This window comes from Myotis brandtii, unplaced genomic scaffold (genome assembly GCF_000412655.1).
Source record: "Myotis brandtii unplaced genomic scaffold, ASM41265v1 scaffold1841, whole genome shotgun sequence".
Taxonomy (NCBI): Eukaryota; Metazoa; Chordata; class Mammalia; order Chiroptera; family Vespertilionidae; genus Myotis; species Myotis brandtii.
In genome coordinates, this window is record NW_005356841.1 from 302176 (window position 1) to 310076 (window position 7901).

The window sequence follows — 7901 nt, forward strand, 5'->3', positions numbered from 1 at the left end:
TCTGGAGGGGGGGGGCAGCATTCTGGAGGTGGTGGCAGCATTCTGGAGGTGGGGCAGCATTCTGGAGGTAGGGCATGGCCCGATAACCTCCTTGGCTCCCTTCCTCGGTGCTCACAGCCCTGGAGTAACTGATGGGTCCGCACGGGCGATGCCAGCGAGGAAGAAAAAGAAACGCATTCTGCCTCCACGTCGGCTCCGGGCCGATTCTGACCAACTCGACAGTGAGTCAGACTCCTTTGCGGAAGGTTCTATTATTAGCCCGGGAACAAAGCTTCCGGCTCAGCTCTCTGCCGCAAGTGCCTGGCTCCACCTCCTCCCGAGGAGAGCCAGGCTCCTCTGCCAGCTCCCGGGCCACACACTGTCCTTGTTGCGACTGGGGCGTATGAGACAGAGCTTCCAGATAATAGTCCCCAGGCCAGGCTACTGCGCCCGCCTCGCTGGCACCGGGGAGGGTGTGTTGGGGAGGGTGTGTTGGGGGAGGGTGTGGAGGGGAAGGGTGTGTTGGGGGAGGGTGTGTTGGAGAGGGTGTGGAGGGGGAGGGGGAGGGCAGAGCGTGCCGCATTTAGGACAATTGGATTGGACACTGTCAGGGCAGTGCTCAAGGGAAGCGCGCCCCTGCAGTCCTCATGAAGCTCCAAGATTCGGCTCTGCTTTTATTTACAAGACATGCTGCCCATAAGGAAACCGAGTTCCCTGTGAGCCCAGCAGGGAAGGGTGCCTACTTCCATTCCCACTGGGAAACCCAAGCCTCACACTCCTAGAATATCACGGCCTGAAAGGACTAGTCCGTGGGCTGATTGGAAGACCCAGAGGAAGGAATGAACCTGACCAAAATCACACCTGGCAGCCAGAGGAGAGGCGGCCCTGGACCTGAGTGGAGGACTGTGTTCTATTAGGTCCGTTCTCCGGTGGAAGCTTTACCACACAATCCTCTTTCCCCAACACCCTTTCAGTGCCGATTCCTCTCTGCCTCCACTCCTACCTACATCGCCCCCATTGCCAGCCTGGATTGTTTGGTGTGGACGAAAGGGACCACATGCTAACCTGACTAGCTCAGGGAAAGCCTGCATGGCAGCCTTGCAAACTCAGAGACCTAAAGTAACCACAAAGGATGGTCTGAAATTAAAACTTTTTTAAACTAAAAAACCGGTTAAGATGGGTAGTCATGTCCTAGGCCAGTATCTTCCCTGACAAAGGTCAGTCTTTACCTTAACTGAGCCTATTGTCTTTTTGCATCTATGATAACATATGGTTGGAAGTCAAAGGAATTTTTCTTTATCGTGACCCCCTGAAAGCACAAGCACCGCTCTGCAGAGACCACAAATCTCCTCACTGTTCTTGAGTTAATCGTTGACTGTTAACTATCCTGCACCCACTTAAGTAAAAGATGTGTCTATCATTTTACTTTTTATCCAATCCCAGAGGTCTCCCCGCTTTGCTTTCTCCCACCTCCCTGATCTATCACCAATGGATTTCATGTAACCCACTTGGTCTCCTCTTTTGATTGTAATATATAAAACAAGGTGCAAAGCTGCCACTCTCTGGAGCATCATCTCAATCCATTGAGAGTCTGCTTCCCAGCAATTGTCGACAGTTTGGCTAAAATAAACTCACACACACACAAAATTTCACAGGTTTGAGTGTTCCTTATGTTAACATGGGGAAGTCCTGTGGAAGGAAGAGAAGTCAATTTGGGAGATAAGACACACGTAGGAAACAGGCTGGAGCTCACACTTGTGGCCTCACAGGGCAAAGTGACAGGTGTCCATATATAAATCGGAGTTCTTCAGTGAGTTCTAAGAGGCCGAGCAAAGGCAGAATCATTACAGGAAGCTGGTTCAAAGGAAAGCAATATGGGTGGAGAAGGCTGGAGATGGCTTTTTTGAAAATATATTTTTATTGTTTTCAGAGAGGAAGGGAGAGGGAGAGAGAGACAGAAACATCAATGATGAGAGAGAATCATCGATTAACTGCCTCCCACACGCACCCCACTGGGGATCGATCGAGCCTGCAACCCAGGCATATGCCCCCAACCAGGATCAGACCTTCGACCCTTCAGTCCGCATGCTGACACTCTATCCACTGAGCCAAGCTGGCCAGGGCTGGCAATGGCTTTTGTGAACTAAAGAAAGGCCTCTGGAAACTGTTGGGTGGAAGAGGGGAGTTGGGTGACTTTTAGAATAGGAAGGGAGGATCACAGGTACTTTCTGGAGAGGACATAGGCTTCCAGAGTTGGGTGGGAGTTAGCCCTTCCCAAGCACCTGGTTCTAATTAGATTCACCGCTCAAGAGTGCAGTGAGGATTGAATCCTAACCCTTGCAGTCCTAAATTCATGTGTGATTCAGGCAAGGTGTTTTACCTCCCTAAATTCTCAACTATAAAGTAAAGACATAAAAATACCTGTTCTGCCTAGTATATTGGGCTGAATCAAATAAAATAATGGCATGAAAATACTTTTAACACAGTAATATTTATTCTAGGAAGAATTCAAACAGACAGAAAGCCCTGAATGACAGCATCACTTTGTGAAGAGGTAGGACTAGAATCCCACTCACTAATGTGTGACCTTAGGTAAGTTACTCAATTTTTCTGAGCCTCAGAATCTTTTTTTTTAAAATAAATCTTTATTGTTGAAAATATTACATATGTCCCTTTTCCCCCATTGCCCTCTCACACCCCCTAACCCCCCTCTGTGCCTCAGATTCTTAATCAATAAACCATGGATAATGTCCTAGTAAACACTGCACCAAACTTAAGCAGCAAGAAAGACTTTATTCATGGCTATTCCAATAGGGGAGAGAGGCCAGAACTAAGTTTGAACTCATCTCTGCTGAAGCAAGGGTGATAGAATTTTTAAGAGCTGGAGTGAGCCAATGGAAAAGAACTGGAGGACCTTAGGAGGGATTATAGGCCATACCTGATAATTGGCTTCATCCAAAGGAAAAATCTCTCTCATATCTTTATTACAGGAAATAGTTTTGCAATTTGGACCTAGGCATGTTCAGATGTTAGGCTCCTAGCCTCCCATAGAAGTTTGGAGATAAGAACGCTAATCATTGAAGATTGCACTTCAAAGAGATGGTTCCCTGTACCGGAGAAAGACCCCCTGGAGTTGTAAAACTGGCAAGACACTGGGGGTGGGCTGTGGGGAAGATTTACATCTCAAAGGGGCAGAGGAAGAATTTACAATGGCAAGTTTTCTCAAGTAAATGCTCCATAAAAATGGAGGTCAAACGTCTAGAGTCAGAAAAAAAAAGTCTAAAGTTGAAGGGGGTAGTAAGGTCATTTTGTTCAATAATAATAATAATAATAATAATAATATTCACTTCATGAGCTTAATGTGAGCATTAAATGAGCTCCTCTATGTAACGAGCAGAGAAGAATGCTGGCACTTATTAATCACAAGAGAAGGGCTTACAATTATTAATGATATCTCAGACTTCTTCCATTTCTGAAGTTCATTAATTCTTCTTTAATGCAGGAAAACGATATTCTCTCATGAAATAACTGTGTCAAATACCTAAGCATCAGTTTGTATTTAGGCGGTTTTCCAAAGTGAACTTTCAATCTCCAGCCACCTTCCTGCCTTGCTCAGCATAAATTCTGGTGACTGTCCTAATACATGCCCAGCTACTAAGGTCTCAGAAAATATAAACTAACTTTATAGTTTTCATAAACCAAACCAGCCAAAACCGGTTTGGCTCAGTGGATAGAGCATCGGCCTGCAGACTCAAGGGCCCCGGGTTCGATTCCGGTCAAGGGCATGTACCTTGGTTGCGGGCACATCCCCAGTGGGAGATGTGCAGGAGGCAGCTGATCGATGTTTCTAACTCTCTATCTCTCTCCCTTCCTCTCTGTGAAAAGTCAATAAAATATATATTTTTTTTATAAACCAAACCAAATTAAATATGTTGATCTTCTAGGAGTGAATAAGGCTGATGTTGGGTGCTTGTTAAGATCTAATTCAAAAGGACTATATTACCTGTTGATTAACATGACCAGAACTCCTATACCCCTCTTTGTTGGTATGAAGATGGGAATTAATAGTATGGATGTGGCCAGGGAACACACCCCCGCTTGTTCCATCTTTTCTCAGTGCTAACTCTATGGGAACATGTTTCTATATAGGGCTATGACAGGAGAGTTGAGCTTGGATGGCAAAAGACTCCAGACAATTTCAGTGAAACTTCTGTGACAAGCTTCTATCCTAAGAACATTTCTAAACACTTCCAAGCTCTTTCTATGAAGCCAGCATCCCAAAACCAGATAAAAATAGGACAAAGAAAGAGAATTATAGGCCAATATCTCTGATGAACAGAGATGCTAAAATCCTCAACAAAATCCTAGCAAATTGGATCCAGCATTACATTAGAAAGATCATACACCATGACCAAGTGGGATTTTTTCCAGGGCTGCAAGGCTGGTACAATATCCGCAAATCAATAAACATGATACATCACATAAGCAAACAGTGATAAAATCACATCAATTGAGCAGAAAAAGCAGTTGAAAAAATCCAACATCCTTTCTTGATAAAAAACCTCAGCAAAATGGGACTAGGGGGATCATACCTCAACATAATAAAAAGCTTATATGACAAACCTACAGCCAACATCATACTCAATGGGCAAAAACTAAAACTATTTCCCCAAGAAAAGGAACAAGACAGGGATGCCCACTCTCACCACTCCTGTTCGACATAGTACTGGAAGTGCTAGCCATAGCGATCAGACAAGAAGAAGAAATAAAAGACATCCAAATTGGAAAAAAAGACGTAAAACTGTCATTATTCACAGATGACATGATATTGTACATAGAAAACCCTAAAAACTCAATCAAAAAACTATTAGACATTAAGTCTAAATGAATTTGGCAATGTAGCAGGATACAAAATTAACACCCAGAAATCTATGGCTTTTTTTATATCGCAATAATGAACTTACAGAAAGAGAATTTTTTTAAAAAAATCCCATTTACCATTTCAACAACAAAAATTTAAGATACCTAGGAATAAACTTAACTAAGGAGGTAAAAGACCCGTACTTGGAAAACTACAGGACATTGAAAAAAAGAGATGGAGGAAGACATAAACAAATGGAAGAATATACTGTGCTCATGGATTGGTAGGATCAACATCATTAAAATTTCCATACTACCCAAAGCAATCTATAGATTCAATGCAATCCCCATTGAAATACCAACTGCATATTTCACAGACCTAGAACAAACTCTCCAAAAATGGAATTAAAAAAAGACCTCGAATAGCTGCAGCAATCCTGACAAAGAAGAACAAAGTAGGAGGGATCTCACTACCAGATATCAAGCTATCTTACAAAGCCACTGTCCTCAAAACTGCCTGGTACTGGCACAAGAACAGACATATAGACCAATGGAACAGAACAGAGAACCCAGAAATTGACCCAAGCCAGTCTGCTCAATTAATATTTGACAAAGAAGGCAAGAGCATACAATGGAGTCAAGACAGTCTCTTCAATAAATGGTGTTGGGAAAATTGGACAGATACATGCAAAAAAAATGAAACTAGACCACCAACTTACACCATACACAAAAATAAACTCAAAATGGATAAAGGACTTAAATGTAAGACGGGAAAACATAAAAATCTTAGAGGAAACCACAGGCAGCAAAATCTCAGACATATGTTGTAGCAATATCGTTATTGATAGAGCTCCTAGAACAATGGAAATTAAGAAGAAAATAAACAAATGGGACTACATCAAAATAAAAAACTTGTGCACAGCAAAAGAAACCATCAACAAAACAACAAGAGAGCCCACTGTATGGGAGAACATATTTGCCCCTGTTATCTCTGATAAGGGTTTAATCTCCAACATTTACAGAGAACTCATACAACTTAACAAAAGGAAGATACACAATCCAATCAAAAATGGGCATAGGACCATAATAAACACTTTTCAAAGAGGACCTACAGAAGGCCAAGAGATATATGAAAACATGCTCAAAGTCACAATTCATCCAAGAGGTGCAAATCAAAATGACAATGGGGTACCATCTCACACCTGTCAGAATGGCTATCATCAACACATCAACAAATGACAAGTGCTGGCGATGATGTGAAGAAAAAGGAACCCTCCTGCACTGCTGGTGGGAATGCAGAATGGTGCAGCCACTGTGGGAAACAGTATGGAGTTTCCTCAAAAAATAAAAAATGGAACTCCCATTTGACCCAGTGATCCCACTTCTAGGAATATATCCCAAGAAATCAGAAACACCAATTAGAAAAGATATATGCACCCCTATGTTCATAGCAGCACAATTTATGATAGCTAAGATTTGGAAACAGCTTAAGTGCCCATCAGCAGATGAGTGGATTAAAAAACTTTGGCACATCTACACAATAGAATACTATGCTGTTGTAAAAAGGAAGGAACTCCTACCATTTGCAACAGCATGGATGGAGCTGGAGAGCATTATGCTAAGTGAAATAAGTCAGTTAGAGAAAGATAAATATCACATGATCTCACTCATTTGTGGAATATAATGAACAACATAAACCGATGGAAAAAAAAACAGATCCAGAGATAGCGAAACATTGATCAGATGCTCAAACCTCAGAAGAAAGGTAGGGGAGGGTGGGGGTAAGGAGGCAGAATCAACCAAGAGACTTGTATGCATGCATATAAGCATAACCAATGGACGCAGACAACAGAGAGTGAGGGTGAGGGCAGGATTGGGGGGTGGGAAGGACGATGGGGGGATAACCACACATTTGTAATACCTTAATCAATAAAAAATTAATTAATTAATTTAAAAAATAAAGGAAAATGGTGAGACTGGCTCATTATTTTTCCATTTTCAGACAGTAAATTTAATTACAGTGGGCTTTACTCTTTTCTGAGCAAACAACTGAAGGCCATGAACTAGATATGATGGTTATAATTGCATGAAATGCCTTATTTCTTTTATGGTTTATAAATACTATATTTCTTCAGTCAACTTCACTATAGCTGGGTGAGACCCAGAAACAGTGGTTCTCAACCTTCCTAATGCTGCAACCCTTTAATACAGTTCCTCATGTTGTGGTGACCCCCAACCATAAAATTATTTTCGTTGCTACTTCATAACTGTAATTTTGCTACTGTTATGAATCGTAATGTAAATATCTGATATGCTATATATGTTTCCCGATGGTCGCGACCCACAGCAAGCAAAGGAGGAGAGCACAGTGAATTTGTCATGGTTTCACCCTGCTGTCCAGGTGTCTAATGGCATAAGATACTGATGCAGAACATTGAATAGCATCAGTAAAATAGAATTCAGTGACATATTTTATAGAAATAACTTTGTATCTAGGATTAAGTTTGGGGAAATCTAAAAAATCTTTCTTTAAAAAAATTTTTATTTACAGATATCCTCCATTCCCTCCCCCTTTGTTCTGCTCCACCCAGATATTAGCTATTGTAAATATCACTGCTATGAGCATGGGGGTGCATGTATTCTTTCTGATTAGTGTTTCAGGCATCTTGGGATATATTCCCAGAAATGGGATCACTGGGTCAAATGACATTTCCATTTTTAATTTTTTGAGGAAACTCCACTCTGTTTTCCATAATGGCTGTACCAGTCTGCATTCCCACCAGCAGTGTACTAGGTTCCCTTTTCTCCACATTGTTGCCAGAACTTGGCATTTGTTGATTTGTTGATGATAGCCATTCTGACGTGTCTGTGTGCATCTCTCTGATGATTAGTGACTTTGAGCACTTTTTCATATGTCTCTTGGCCATCTGTATGTCCCCTTGGGAGAAGTGTCTATTTAGGTCCTTTACCCATTTTTTAATTGGATTGTCTTCTTTTTGTTAAGTTGTATGAGTTCCTTATATATTTTGGAGATTGACCCCTTATCAAATATAAATATGTTC